Source organism: Dermacentor albipictus, chromosome 7 (assembly GCF_038994185.2).
Source record: "Dermacentor albipictus isolate Rhodes 1998 colony chromosome 7, USDA_Dalb.pri_finalv2, whole genome shotgun sequence".
NCBI classification, from domain to species: Eukaryota; Metazoa; Arthropoda; class Arachnida; order Ixodida; family Ixodidae; genus Dermacentor; species Dermacentor albipictus.
Window position 1 is genome coordinate 120,080,499 of NC_091827.1, and position 16,334 is coordinate 120,096,832.

Genomic DNA, 16,334 nt, shown 5'->3' on the forward strand with positions numbered 1-16,334 from the left:
TGGTGTAAAGTAAAAAAAAAATCAGCATGTTCAGCGCCCCTAGCAGAAAAAGCACAAATTAACGTATGCGACCAAATTACAGTAGCTCCACTTGCGCGCTTACGCTGAAACACTCCTCGATTGATTTTTTGCCCTCTGTGGCCATTTGCTGAACTTGAGAGTGTGCGGGGCCTGGCTTGGCGAAGGGGGTGGATGAGCTTGGCGAAGGGGGGGGGGGGGACGACTTGCGCGAGCTAACCCCTCAGGTGCAGATCGTGGTGTGCACGGTACCTGAGGTGCCTGTATGTGGCGGTCACGTACAAAGAGCCATAATGGATTCTATGAGGCAGTATGGAAACTGAGCCGAGAGAAAGGCTTCGAGGTGGTCGAAGTAAACGGGGAAGTGAGAAGGTGTGATGGTTTTAAACGAGACGGGACCCACTTCAATTTCAGGCTGGCACAAGATGTGTGCTTGCGAATTGGTGGTCGCGCTGTGGCTTTTTTAGGGCGCCCGCGGGCGGTCAGCAGGCCAGAGTAGATAGTAATGAAGAAGGTTCCCTAGGGGAACCGCAGAAGAACATCGCCGTCGATAACAAGAAAAGGAGGAAAGCCAGAAAGAGAGCTCACCATGCAATAGGCTACATAAACATGCAGGGCGGCAGAAGAAGGGAAAAGTGGGCGGAGATTGAGGAGCAGTTAAATAGAGAACAAATAGGGGTGTATGCGGTTACAGAAACGCACCTTAGAGGCTCAGAAGAGCCGCCAGTTATTGAGACTTATGTTTGGGAAGAGTGCAACAGAACTAAGTGAGAAACAAAGGGAGGGGGAGTCGGAATGCTCATCCATCAGGGAGCCAAATGGAAAAGAGTAAATTCAGAATGTCGAGAGCATCTTTGCTTATCAGGTACAATGAGTGTGAAAGAAACTTGGGTGGGCGTTACGTTTTTGTGGACCGGAAATAATTGCAGAGAGAAGAATAAAGATTTAGTGGAATGCATAAGCGCTGATATTAAGGGTTTCGGGAATGTTCCTGAAATTGTCCTATTAGGTGACCTGAATGGCCACATACAGGATTTAGATGGCTATACCGACAACAATGGAAAGTCAATGCTAGGCCTTTGTGAGCAACATAACCTTGTTATCGTGAATACATGGCCTAAGTGTGAAGGGCAGATAACGTGGGAAGTGGGAAACCGGCAATCGACCACTCATTACTGTCTGATGACAGAAGGAATTCATGATAAGTTGAGAGAAATGGTCATTGATGAGGAAGAGTATAGCAGCATAGGGAGTGACCATAAACGCATCATTTTAAATATGGGATATGTAGTTGGGAAAGAGAGCAAGGAGCGGAAAATGGCCAGTCCTAATGTGAAGGCTGAACAAATAGCAAATATAGTCACTAGAGTCGAGGAAGAACTTGGCAAATGGCCAAATAAAGAGTGGGAATATGGTGAGCTTATAAGTGTAATAAAGAAAGAAATACGGAAAGAGAACCAACATGTTCGTTGGAAAGGAAAAAAGAAACCGAAAAACTGGTGGAACAAGGAGATACGAGAAGCGATCGCCGAACGACAGAAAGCATCTCGAGAGCACAGGCAGGCAAAGAAGGCGCAGTTGCCACAGGATGAAATAACTAGTAAATGGGAAATATACCGGGAGAAAAAGTCTATGGTTCAAATACTGGTGCAAGCAAAATTAAAAGGTGAAAGTGAATGTTGGTTGTCAGAAATACGTGAGAAACAGAAGGCCGCACCTAGAATATTTTCGAACCACATAAAATTATTAGGCAGGAAGTCAACAACAATACAACAACATATCCTAGACGAAGATGAAAACAGACTCGAAGGAGAAGCGGCGATAAATTACATCCGAAAAGCAACAGCCGAATCTTTCCAAGGCAATAACGAGGTTATACTTGTTGAAAAAAAGAGCATGAAGGAGACCCAAGGGGAAAAGCAGCTGGTGCTAACAAATTTAAACTGCAAGAAAGCGGAAGAGAAAATTCCTAAGCATACAGCCACAGGGCTAGACGAGGTTCCCATTAGGCTGATAAATGAACTAGGACCAAAAAGTAAGGAAGCTCTGGTGAAAGCAGTGGAAAGAACTTTAAAAGATAGACGAATACCAGACAGCTGGCGACAAAGTAGAATGAATTTGATTTATAAAGGAAAGGGGAGGAAGACAGAATTCACTCGTATAGACCGTTGACCATTACATCGGTAATATACAGGCTAGCAATGCAGGCAATCAAATTAAAGCTTCAAGCGTGGACAGAGAATAATGGCATTTTGGGAGAGCTTCAGAATGGTTTCAGAATAGGTAGGCGTTTGGATGACAACTTGTTTGTTCTTACTTAGTCTATTGAAATATCAAAAGCAGAAAGCAGACCATTGTATATGGCCTTTTTAGACATTACAGGAGCCTACGACAACGTGGACCGCAACATACTGTGGGATATTCTGAAAGGGGAAAGCTTAGGTAACGATTGTATACAGCTTTTGAGAGAGATTTACCTAGAAAATACCGTTTGCCTTGAATGGGAAGGGATGAGGAGCGAGGAGAAAGTTCATATCAACAAGGGACTGAGGCAGGGGTGCCCTTTATCCCCGCTGTTGTTTATGATGTACATGGTGAGGATGGAGAGGGCGCTAGAAGGAAGTAATATCGGGTTTAATCTTTCATACAACAGGCAGGTACAGTTGCAGAGCAGCAACTCCCAGGTTTATTTTATGCGGATGACATTGTGTTGCTAGCTAACAAGCAAGGTGATTTGCGACGTCTGGCTTATATCTGCGGACAGGAAGGCAACGATTTAGGCTTGAAGTTTGGTGTTAGAAAATCAGGTGTTATGGTATTCAATGAAAACAGTGAACAGACAGTGGAGATACAGGGCCAAGAAATACCTCGGGTAACAGAATATAAATACCTTGGTATATGAATAAACGAAGGCAATGTATATATGGAAACACAGGAAAAAACCATAACAGTAAAGGGGAAGAGAAATGCAGCCATAATGAAGCACAGAGCGCTATGGGGATACAATAGGTACGAGGTCCTCCGAGGTATGTGGAAAGGTGTAATGGTTCCAGGACTTACTTTTGGAAATGCGGTTGTTTGCTATAAATCAGGGGTACAATCAGGACTCGACGGGAACCAAAGGTCAGTGGGTCGCCTCGCATTGGGAGCTCACGGGAAGACTACAAATGAAGCTGTGCAGGGTGATATGGGCTGGGCTAGTTTTGAAGTGAGGGAAGCTTGCAGTAAAATTGAGTATGAAGAACGGCTGAGGAATATGGAAGAAAGTAAATGGGCTGGGAGAGTGTTCAGGTATCTGTACAGGAAAAACATTGATTCACAGTGGAGGAAAAGAACTAGGAAGCTTACCAGCAAGTATGCGGCCTGTAGGGTGGACAACACAGCAACAAAGGTCAAGCGGAAAGTCAGAGAAGCTGAATTAATCTCATGGGTGGCGGCAATGGAAAAGAAACCTGCCATGAGTAACTACTTAAGAGGAAAAAACGAAATCAGGAAAGAAACCATTTATGATAACTCAAAGGGAAGCTTATTACTTTTCGAAGCGAGATCAGGATGCCTTAGAACACGCACCTATAGAGCGAGATATAAGAAGCAAGACGAAGCATGTGCTTGCTGTGGTAAAGCTAGGGAAACTACGGAGCATGTTTTATTAGAATGTGAAGACGTCTACCCAGCGGTCGATTTAGGCGCCACTGGCCTCCTTGAAGCAAACATGTCCGCAATAGACATTAGTAAGAGGCGACTGGAGGATTGGTGGAAGTAGGGAAACGAAAAAAGACGGAGACGTACAAAAGCACAGTTCGCAATAGGGGATCTGAAAATTTGGGCGTGGTAGTTCATAGTGTTTTTTTTTTCTTTTTTCATTGTTTAACCTAGGTAGAATATTAGGCAATATAGTAGCAAGAGCTTGGTGGCGCAACCCACCGCCCCGTTCCAAAGGGGACGCTCATAACATCCATCCATCGGAAACGGGGTTTTGCACAGTTTACGAGGTGTTCTGTGGCTTTACTGGGTTTCTGGCTGCTGCGCCTCGATCGTGCTCCCGACAGTTTAGTTGCTGTGTGGCAAACGTAGCGCCTACATATTTATGTAGGCGCTACGTTTGCCACGCAGCAACCAAACTGGCGGCAGCACGATCGAGGCGCAGCAGAATACATGTAGCGCTGAGTCATATCGAGTTAAGGCACACTCTGAACTGACTTTTAAGGGCACCCCGAGCGGTTTTTCGTTCATTACGCCACCGTTACCCCGAGTTGTGCCGCCGCGCGGCAGCTGTTGCATTTAGTGTAGGGCTACTGACAGAATGCGGTTTCCAGGTGGCACGATGGCCTCGACGGGAATAAACGCACACGACACCAAAGATTGAGTAAGCCTGAAAATATTTTATTTGCATTTTACAAGCACAACAAAAAGCACACGTCTACGCATCCACACAAACGCGGTTAGTCAAGAAATGGCTCATTAATAAGGGTAGCACAAACGCACAAGAAAGAAGACCTAAGCTACAAAACGTATGGTCGGCTGCTAAGCATAAAAATTTCCCTGTCACCGCGTGTCACTTTTATACAGCATCTTTACAGCACTACCACGCCGGGTAGTTTGGTGGAAAGAACGCAAAAGCTTACGGCCGTCAGCTGCCTCTTCCTTACGGGTGTCATAATTATCCTAATCTCCCCATCAACGTCGTGCAAGTCCGCATGCAGGTATCTGTATCTGAACCATATGTGCTAGCTTAATACATGTGTAGTGAAATTATGATAACCACTGCGTCCTATCAAACGTATTGCTTTTGCAAATGCGCACAACAGCTGACGGAACGACATACTGTAAGTGAAACACAAGATAACAAGGACAAAAGGAGGATACAAAACTTGAAGAAGAAATGAAGGATTAGTAGGCGTACAGCAAACAAGCGATGACGGAGAACACACAATGCATCGGGTGTTCTGTGACATCGGTTTGCGTCCTGACGGTGTTATGGAGACCAACGGCATAAAAACGTACCTTCAAGCGTACTCCCTCAACCTCCGCCGCATTCATTACGATAATCAACGCCTTAACAAAATGAGGCACTATTCCTTGCCAAGAGTAGACCTTTTTACAGCAAGTGTATGTAATGACTCGCAGACGAAGCCAGCATGCTTTCGAAAATGTTTTACCGCCGGAGTATTCGAACGCCAACGGCCAGGAAACACATCGATACCAATAGGCTGTCGGCTGTCGGTGGTTAATCAAGTACAAAAACCTTGACACTATGACTGAAAAGCAGCTTCAACAATCAAATTAAAAAAAATCAACTACCTACTTGCCTGAGGTAAAAAAACATTCTTAGACACCTCGATTGTTTATGTCAATGGTTGGTGTAAAGTAAAAAAAAATCAGCATGTTCAGCGCCCCTAGCAGAAAAAGCACAAATTAACGTATGCGACCAAATTACAGTAGCTCCACTTGCGCGCTTACGCTGAAACACTCCTCGATTGATTTTTTGCCCTCTGTGGCCATTTGCTGAACTTGAGAGTGTGCGGGGCCTGGCTTGGCGAAGGGGGTGGATGAGCTTGGCGAAGGGGGGGGGGGACGACTTGCGCGAGCTAACCCCTCAGGTGCAGATCGTGGTGTGCACGGTACCTGAGGTGCCTGTATGTGGCGGTCACGTACAAAGAGCCATAATGGATTCTATGAGGCAGTATGGAAACTGAGCCGAGAGAAAGGCTTCGAGGTGGTCGAAGTAAACGGGGAAGTGAGAAGGTGTGATGGTTTTAAACGAGACGGGACCCACTTCAATTTCAGGCTGGCACAAGATGTGTGCTTGCGAATTGGTGGTCGCGCTGTTGCTTTTTTAGGGCGCCCGCGGGCGGTCAGGAGGCCAGAGTAGATAGTAATGAAGAAGGTTCCCTAGGGGAACCGCAGAAGAACATCGCCGTCGATAACAAGAAAAGGAGGAAAGCCAGAAAGAGAGCTCACCATGCAATAGGCTACATAAACATGCAGGGCGGCAGAAGAAGGGAAAAGTGGGCGGAGATTGAGGAGCAGTTAAATAGATAACAAATAGGGGTGTATGCGGTTACAGAAACGCACCTTAGAGGCTCAGAAGAGCCGCCAGTTATTGAGACTTATGTTTGGGAAGAGTGCAACCGAACTAAGTGAGAAACAAAGGGAGGGGGAGTCGGAATGCTCATCCATCAGGGAGCCAAATGGAAAAGAGTAAATTCAGAATGTCGAGAGCATCTTTGCTTATCAGGTACAATGAGTGTGAAAGAAACTTGGGTGGGCGTTACGTTTTTGTGGACCGGAAATAATTGCAGAGAGAAGAATAAAGATTTAGTGGAATGCATAAGCGCTGATATTAAGGGTTTCGGGAATGTTCCTGAAATTGTCCTATTAGGTGACCTGAATGGCCACATACAGGATTTAGATGGCTATACCGACAACAATGGAAAGTCAATGCTAGGCCTTTGTGAGCAACATAATCTTGTTATCGTGAATACATGGCCTAAGTGTGAAGGGCAGATAACGTGGGAAGTGGGAAACCGGCAATCGACCACTCATTACTGTCTGATGACAGAAGGAATTCATGATAAGTTGAGAGAAATGGTCATTGATGAGGAAGGGTATAGCAGCATAGGGAGTGACCATAAACGCATCATTTTAAATATGGGGTATGTAGTTGGGAAAGAGAGCAAGGAGCGGAAAATGGCCAGTCCTAATGTGAAGGCTGAACAAATAGCAGATATAGTCACTAGAGTCGAGGAAGAACTTGGCAAATGGCCAAATAAAGTGTGGGAATATGGTGAGCTTCTAAGTTTAATAACGACAGAAATACGGAAGGAGAAACAACATGTTCGTTGGAAGGAACAAAGAAACCGAAAAACTGGTGGAACAGCGAGATACGAGAAGTGATCGCAGAATGACAGAAAGCATGTCGAGAGCACAGGCAGGCAAAGAAGGCGCAGTTGCCACAGGATGAAATAACTAGTAAATGGGAAACATACCGGACGAAAAAGTCTATGGTTCAAATACTGGCGCAAGCAAAATTAAAAGGGGAAAGTGAACGTTGGTTGTCAGAAATACGTGAGAAAATGAAGTCCGCACCTAGAATATTTTGGAACCACATAAAATTATTAGGCAGGAAGTCAACAACAATACAAGAACATGTCCTAGACGAAGATGAAAAAAGACTGGAAGGAGAAGCTGCAATAAATTACATCCGAAAAATAATAGCCGAATCTTTCCAAGGCAATGACGAGGTTGTATTTCAAGAAAAAAGGAGCATGAAAGAGACCCAAGTGGGAAAGGAGCTCATGCTGACAAATTTCAACTGGAAGAAAGCGGAAGAGATGATTCCTAAGCGCACAGCCACAGGGCTAGACGAGGTTCCCGTTAGGCTGATTAATGAACTAGGACCAAAAAGTAGGGAAGCTCTGAAAAAAACAGTGAAAAAGACTTTAATAGTGCTTTAATAAAGTGCTTTAATAAATCGAACCAATAACGTTCAATGTTTTCCAAATTTTTCAAGAGCACAGGATGACTCTATAATAGATGCGCTAGCTTTTAACTACGATCACTTTCAAGGCCTTGTTTGTAGTGTAAACGACCTCTGGCTTTTCTTTAAAGACCTCATTTTTGATTGCGTGGAACGCTTCGTTCCTAAAATAGTGAAGAAGTCGGAGCGCCGCAATCCATGGATTACGCGGGAGACGTTACAGATGAGGCGGAAACTTAAGCGATTAAAAAAGAAACGCGCCCTAATGAAGGACGGCGAAGAACTTAAAGCCGATATTGATAACTTGTCCGAAAAACTTCACGAAAAGATTGTCAAAGATAAAGAGTATTATCACAGCACATTACTACCAGACTTTATCAGATCATCTCCCGAGAAATTCTGGAGGGTTGTGACGCCCGCCTCTTCGTCTTCCGACACCTTTTTTATTAACGGCGAAAGTGTGCGGGATGAGAAAATTGTGTGTTCTGCTTTTAATAACCATTTTAAAAGTGCATTCACAAGCGATGATGGCTGTTTACTATGCTTTTCTGCTGAACTGCCTTCCCTTCCCGACATTGTTATTTCGGAACAGGGTATTCAAAATTTATTGTTAAACCTTGACATTAAGAAGTCTCCGGGACCAGATGATATTCCGAACTGTTTTCTAAAGCGTTATGCTGAATGGTGTGCAAAATATCTGTACATTCTATTTGCGAAGTCAATTAACGAAGGATCACTACCGGAAGACTAGAAAATTGCTAGAATAAAACCTTTACATAAATCGGGGGATAAATCACGCATCAATAATTACAGACCAATTTCATTGACATCAACATCTTGTAAGCTTTTAGAACATATAATTCATAAACATATAACTGGATTTCTAGACGAACATAACGTTTTCACAAACATGCAGCATGGTTTTAGAAGTGGCCTTTCGACGACTACTCAACTAGTTGAAATCGTACATGACTTTGCTAACACTGTAAACAAAGGGAAACAAACAGACGCGATATTCATGGATTTCAGCAAGGCATTTGATAGGGTGTCTCATGTTGAATTGCTTCATAAGCTAAGAGCTGTGCTTAAAAATGATAAAATACTAGCATGGATTAAAGCCTACCTTACAAACCGCCATCAGTTTATTACTGTAAATAAAACAACCTCTGATATAGCTGCTGTAAATTCTGGTGTCCCACAGGGATCCATTCTTGGCCCCCTTTTCTTTTTGTTATATATAAACGATATTGTCACTAACCTCTCTGTTAAAATCAGGCTTTACGCTGAAGACTGCGTTCTGTACGATGAAATAACAACGGAAGAAGACCAACTTAGGTTAAACAGGGACTTTAATAAGGTAGTTGAGTGGTGTAGACAATGGCAAATGAGCATTAATTTCGAAAAGACAGTATATATGCGGATAACATTAAAAAAGAAGCCACTAGTATATCGCTATGGCACAGAAAACGCTTTTTTGGCAGAGGTAACACAATATAAGTACCTTGGCTTGTACATAACAAAGGATCTTTCCTGGTCAAAGCACCTTGACGCAGTAATAGCAAATTGTCGCCGCAAGTTGTTTTTTCTAAGACGCGTATTAAAATCCTCCACACCAACAGTACGTCTATTGGCATACAAAACACTAGTCCGCCGCGTTTTAGAATATGCTATAGTTATATGGGACCCGTTCACTAAAAGCGATATTGGAAAGCTAGAAAGCTTACAGAAAAAAGCAGTTCGATTCATTTACAATACATATGGGCGTAGTTCTATTACTAACCTTTTATCTCGGAGCGGCTTGCCTTCTATAAGTGACAGAAATCGTGCATGTCGTTTAAAGTTCTTTTTCCAAATAATAAATGGTCACTACAGCATCGACACGTCTCGCATTATCACCTATGCAACAGGTTACGCTACCAGACAGCGACACTCACTAGCTGTAACTCCATTTACAACACGTGTCAACTGCTTCAAGAATTCCTTTTTTCCGAGAACTATAGTAGATTGGAATAAGCTGGCCGATAAAACTGTAACACAGGACTCACTATCACTTTTTGAAACATATCTTTAACTTTTTTTTTGCACTTGCTGAGATTGTCAGTGATAGCACTGTTTTACTGTATGATTGGGAAAGATCACCGATGTAACCTTGAAGCGCTTGTTTTTTGCGCCTGTGTGTGTTTTTTTTTGCGCCTGTTTTTTTTGCGCCTGTGTATTTTTGCGCCTGTGTTTTCTGCGCCTGTTTTCTGCGCTTGTGTGAACCGCTTGTGTGAAGCGCTTGTTTGAAGAATTTTTGAGTGCAATTCCCCATTGTTGTATTTATATTGTTTCGTGAACTTATTCGTGTACCACGCTGCTAAGATCTTGTTTAAGATCGCAGTATTTATAAATAAATAAATAAATAAAAGTAGAATGAATTTAATGTATAAAGGTAAGGGGGAGAAAGATAGAATTCACTCGTATAGACCGTCGACCATTATATCGGTAATCTACAGGCTAGCAATGCAGGCAATCAAATTAAAGCTGCAAGCATGGGCAGAGAATAATGGCATTTTGGGAGAACTTGACAATGGCTTCAGAATACGTAGGTGTATGGTTGATAACTTATTTGTTCTTACTCAGTGTATTGAAATATCAGGAGTAGAAAGCAGACCGTTATATGTGACCTTTTTAGACATTACAGAAGCGTATGACAACATAGACCGCAACACTTTGTGGGATATTTTGGAAGGGAAAGGCCTAGGTGACGACTGCCTGCAGCTTTGGAGAGAAATTTACGTAGAAAATACCGTTTGCATTGAATGGGAAGGGATGAGGAGCGAGGAGGAAGTTGATATCAACAAGGGATTGAGCAGGGGTGCCCTTTATTCCCACTGCTGCTTATGATGTACATGGTGAGGATAAAGAGGGCGCCAGAAGGAAGTAATATCGGGTTTAATCTTTCATACAACAGGCAGGTACAGTTGTAGAGCAGCAGCTTTCAGGTTTATTTTATGCGGATGACATTGTGTTGCTAGCTAACAACCAAAGTGATTTGCAACGTCTGGTCAATATCTGTGGACACGAAGGCAAGAATTTAGGTTTGAAATTTAGTGTTAGAAAATCGGGCGTTATAGTATTCAATGAAAACAGCGAACAGCCAGTGGTAATACAGGGCCAGGAAATACCTCGGGTAACGGTATATAAATACCTTGGTATATGGATAAACTAAGGCAATAGATATATGCAAACACAGGAGAAACAATAACAGTAAAGGGGAAGAGAAATGCAGCCAGAACGAAGCACGGAGCGCTATGGGAATACAATATGTACGAGGTGCTCCGGGGTATGTAGACAGGTGTAATCCACATGACGATCCGACCGCTGGGCACCTTGGTTTCTCCCGGACGCTATAGAGGATACAAGAAAGGTATTACTGGCCGCACCTAACCACCGATGTCGCCCGTTACTTCAAGACATGCCGAGACTGTCAGCGACGCAAAACTCCACTGACAAGGCCAGCGGGTTTACTACAGCCGAAAAAGCCTCGTTACCGCCCTTTTCAGCAGATCGGGATGGGCTTGTTGGGACCGTTTCCGACATCAACTTCCAGAAATAAGTGGATGGTCGTGGCGATGGACTATCTCACCCGCTTCGCTGAAACTAAAACTCTACCGAAAGGCAGCGCAGCCGAAGTGGCGAAATTTTTCGTCGAGAACATCTTGCTGCGACATGGTGCTCCAGAAGCCCTCATCACCGGCAGAGTAACGGCTTTTACAGCAGAGCTCACGCAAGCCATTCTGCAATACAGGCAGACAAGTCACAGGAGGACAACTGCCTACCATCCGCAGACGAATAGTTTCACGGAGCGCCTGAGCAAGACCCTCGCCGACATGCTAGCAATGTACATCAGCGTCGAGCACAAGACGTGGGATGCGGTCCTGCCGTACGTAACATTCGCTACAACATGGCGGTTTAAGAAACAACACAGATCATGCAGTTAAGCTGGTTTACGGCAGGAACCCGACGACGACGCTCGACGCCATGCTGCCGCACGTCACTGATGAAGAAAATCTTGATGTCGCTACCTATCTCCAGCGGGCCGAAGAAGCCCGACAGCTCGCCCGCCTGCGGATCAAGAACCAGCAGAGGACCGACAGCCGACACTACAACCTCCGACGACGCTTCGTCGAGTACCAGCCCGGCGACCGTGTTTGGGTTTGGGCCCCGATACGCCGACGAGGACTGAGTGAGAAACTACTGCGACGCTATTTCGGACCCTACAAGGTTCCGACGTATTGGGCGCACTGGGCTTCGAGGTCGTGCCAGGCGGCACTTCGCATTCACAGCGGCGCCGTGCGCGATCTGAAGTGGTCCACGTGGTGCGCCTTAAACCCTTTTACGGACGCTGTCGAACTTCCTTATTTTGTTGTTTTCTTTGCTATGAGTGCTTTTCTTTATTACTTTCGTTTGTTTGCAGCATCGGGTCGATGCTTCTTAAGAGGGGGGTAATGACACGTGTACTTGTCTTTATCGGGCGACCACGTTTTTTTTAAAATTCGAAAGCATGTCCTTAGGCATAATACAAAAGATGTTAAAAATACACGAACAGATTCGACTCGTGCAAAAAATCTAGGAGTGAACGATGATGGGGTCCATGAATCCAACGTTCAAGGTCGGGTGGGCGGCCAGGCCGAAGGCCTGTTGCCCGGAGGTGGCGGAGACGGCTTAGATGAAGTCCTGGGCACGTCCATAATAGGTGTGTCACTGTCACATTTTGGATTCCTGTGTTGCAAAATGGGCACGTTGAGCCGTAAGGACCATGGTACTGTTGTGGCCAGAGAGCGGTCACAGACGGGGTGAGCGCGACCCCCACACGTAGCCTCCTTAACGTAACCTCCTCTCGGCGGGTTAACCCACCAGGGAGGTCTGACCCACACGGAGGTATGAGAGCTCGCGTGGTACGTCGGAGGCTTTCCTTTTCCCTGATCAGTCGTCCACAGGCGTCTTCAGGAAAATGTGGAAGTGGGTATGTTGTAATCTGTGGGTGGGTTGCCATATCTGCTTCAAGGAGACCCGGCAGGGCTGCTAGAGGCACCCACAGGACGCGTATGGGGATATTCGTAGTGGCAGCAAGACGGTGAATGCTATCTGAGAATAGAGTGGACCGAGACACCCTACGTATGTTGTGGATGGCTTGAGTCGAGTCTGTGCGAATGATGAGTTGAGAGTATCGAGCATCTTGAACAGTAGGTAGCAACGCGGCCAAGCCGTCTCGTATGGCAGCAAGCTCGGCAAGGTAGGCCGGTGGTGCAGGATCGGCAACACACGAGCACGTTTGGCCTGCCTCTGGTATCAATGGACACACGAGAGCTGTGTGAATCATGGTGCCATTAACACTGGCATCAGTGTATGCTACAAGAGTCGCCTCGTTTTGATTGCCATCGGCGCGACGAAGGCGGGAAACATGGGCATTCACCTGACGAGGAACCGGGCTATACAGAGGACCAAGAGGCTTATTGTCACTTAATTGTGCCCTTTTCCACGGAGCTACATCGGGTCTCGTAGATGCTGGATTGTCTATTTCGTGTCCCATGTACCGGGCCAGTGAAGCAGCCGACCGAAATATGATGGCTTTAGGGCACGCGCGCATCGAAGTTGGTGTACGAATTCGTCAATAGTGTTGAGTTGGGACTCGGCCTGTAGGGTTGGCAACGGAGTGAGACGTGGTAGTCTCGTTATGGCCCGCATAGCTTCGTTATTAATGGCCTCAAGGCGAGTCCATTGTGCCTTCGTGAGATGATGAAACTGGGCTCTGTAGACGAGTCGTGGTTGCAACACAGAACGGACAAGAAGGCGAGCCATGTTGGTGCTCGCTCCGCCAGATTTCTTCGCAATCCGACGTATCAACTGTATCGTTTCTGAGGCCTGCTACTTTGCATTCTTGACCCATGGTCCCGCAGATCCGGAGGAATGCATTTCAAGGCCGAGTACACGGAGAGTTGAAGCCTCGTGCAATGGTTGCTGATCCAGAGTTAACTGAAGAGGCCGGAGTGCCAGTAGACGGCGGCCATACTTGTTCGCTACTGACATGTACGTCGTTTTGTCCTTGGAAATTTCAAGGCCTATCTGAGCACACCAGTTGTGCGTCAGGTTTAGGGCCTCTTGGAGCGCTTGTTCTTGGTGGCAGATTTCAGGATCAACTGACCAGGCAGTGATGTCATCTGCGTACATTATGTACTGTGCGTTATGTATCGTGGCTAGCTTCCAGGCTAGTGGAAGGAGAGCAATATTAAATAGGACTGGTGCGAGCACAGATCTTTGTGGGACACCCCGATGTGCGACGAACTGACCTGCTGCTTGGCCAGCCAGGCGAATGGAGAAGGTGCGAGCGCACAGGAAGGCTTCGACGAATGCGCAGACACGGCTAGGGAACTGAAGCCAATGGAGAATTTCGACAATTGCTTCGTGACTCACATGGTCGTACGGTTTACGAATATCCATTGCCAGAATCATGCGAATTCTTCGGGAGCGGCCTCCGATGAGAACCATAGAAGATAGGTACGCAAGGTCATCCTCTGCACCTAGATTAGCACGGAAACCAATTTGGCCAGGATGATACCATGAGTACCGCTCGAGCCACCATGTAATACGCGTCGCGAGCATACGCTCCATCAGCTTGCCTAGCGTTGAGGTTAGTGCTATTGGGCGCATATGAGCGATATTATCTTGGGGTTTTCCGGGTTTGGGAATAGGGACCATTTCTGCATGCCGCCAAGAATCGGGAATGACTCCTGTAGCCCAAGCTTCGTTTATGGCCCCCAACAGCACTTCGAGAACCTTGCCTTCCTTGTTTTTATAGAGTTCATACGGTATGCCATCCGGTCCTGGTGCCTTGCATGGCTTCGACAGGTCGATTGCCGCTAAAAATTCCGCCATAGTGAAAGCAGCTTGAATACCTTCGATGTCAGAAAGCGTAGGCGGCGTGCCTGCGTCCGCGGGAAGGCAATTTTGAACAACGAAGGGAGGCGGTGCTGTGTCCAAAGCCGGAAAAAAGGTGTGGGCGACAGTTTCTGCGAATACTGCTGGTGTCTGGCCCGATGCTAACAGGGCGCAGGCTGCGGGCTCTGGAGGGCGCCGACCACGTTCCATTACCCGGAAGGTGCGCCAAATGGAGGCATTGGACGACGAAGGTCCGAGAGAAGGCACCAGTCCATCCAGCGGCCACGTTCTAAGCGGTGTTCATGGTGCCGAGCTACTGCAGTAAGGCGTCGGGCCTCTAAGCGAAGGGTATTTGATGCAGGGTCACGTTCTGATGCAAGTTCTGCTTGGTGGCGCGACGCCCAGAGACGCAGAAGTTGCAAATCAGGAGCGGTTCGCTATTCATCAACCCACGACGTACGTGTCGCCTCAACTAATGCCGCCTTAAGACAATGGGACGGGTCCACCATGAAGTTGGATACATTGCTTTCTGATACCGCCCTGTATCGATCCCAGTCCACCACTCGACATAGTCGGCGGAGGCGGTCTGTTCCGCCCGAAGATAAGCCAAGGTGAATCGGATGATGGTCGCTACCCCAGCAGTCGGGTTCACATGACCACGAGACGGTAGTCCTTCCAAGCCACCAAGATAAGTCCGGTGAGTGTGGCGGCGCGTGAGGGTGGTCTCGCCGACGAGTAGGCACTGACACATTATTAAGCAGAGTGAATTGGGCGTCCATGAATGTGTCCAGCACACATGTACCACGCGCACTGGAAATAGCGTATCCCCATGTGGTGTGGGGCGCGTTAAAATCTCCTGCTACCATAATGGGGCAACCAGGATGTTTCTGTCGTAGGTGCGCCAGCCAGCCGAGACACAACCGAGCCGCACGACCGCTGTAGGGGTGGGCATAGTATGAAACGACGATAACGTCCGTGCGTTGGAGACGAACCAATACGGCCACGACTTCTTGCCACAGAGTACACCACCGTGAAAGATCAATGCGAGTCTGATGAAGAGTGCATCTTACATAAGCTGCAGCCTTTCCTGGAGGGACATCGGGCGTAGCACTCCTACGGTCCAACATTGAAGGCGATGAGTATGCCACAAATCCAGGAATGGGTGGCAGGCCGTTGGATTCTTGATGCAGTAGAGCCCAAACACGCAGCTTCCCATATCTGAGACGCTGACGCAGCTCTCCGACCTTCCCCGCGATGCCGCGGCAGTTCCACTGTAAGATGCCTTCTGGCACACTTGAAGACGTCGCAGCCATCATAGATTAAGATTGTCCAGTAGAACCGAGGTGAGATGCTGGAGCTGTTGCACAACGAAGCGCAGGAATTCTTGGGGTGAAAGAGGCTTCGACACAGATGCCGGGTTAGCCATATGAGCAGGACTAGACGTCGACGGCGAATACGGCGGCCGCGCTCCGTCATGACGACGCCGGAGCACTGTACGGCGTTCCTTGAGACGTTGGATTTCCTTTTCAAGGTTGGCCAGGCGAGCGTCGATCTCGATTTCTTCGTCTGCCAAAGGAAGCGGCATGTCTTCTATTGGTTTTGATGCCCGTTGCGGTCGTGAAGTGGACGACCTAACAGCTGCGCTATAGGTACGAGTGGCAGCATCACTTGTCGCTGTACTTGCTTTTGTCACCTGGCTAGCGTCCTCTTCCAGCGAGGCCAGAACGGCGTAACGGTTGTACACAGGGATTTGTTTCATTGATGAATCTCGAGGGGTCCTTGCTGGCTGTCGAGAATGGCGTTGTCGAGCCTTCTTAGTGGCCTTCAACTTCGTAGGACACGTCGTGGAAGTGATGTCATGATCGTTTGTTTGGCATAGGCCGCATCTAAATGATGCAGATGGTTCAGGCTCCAT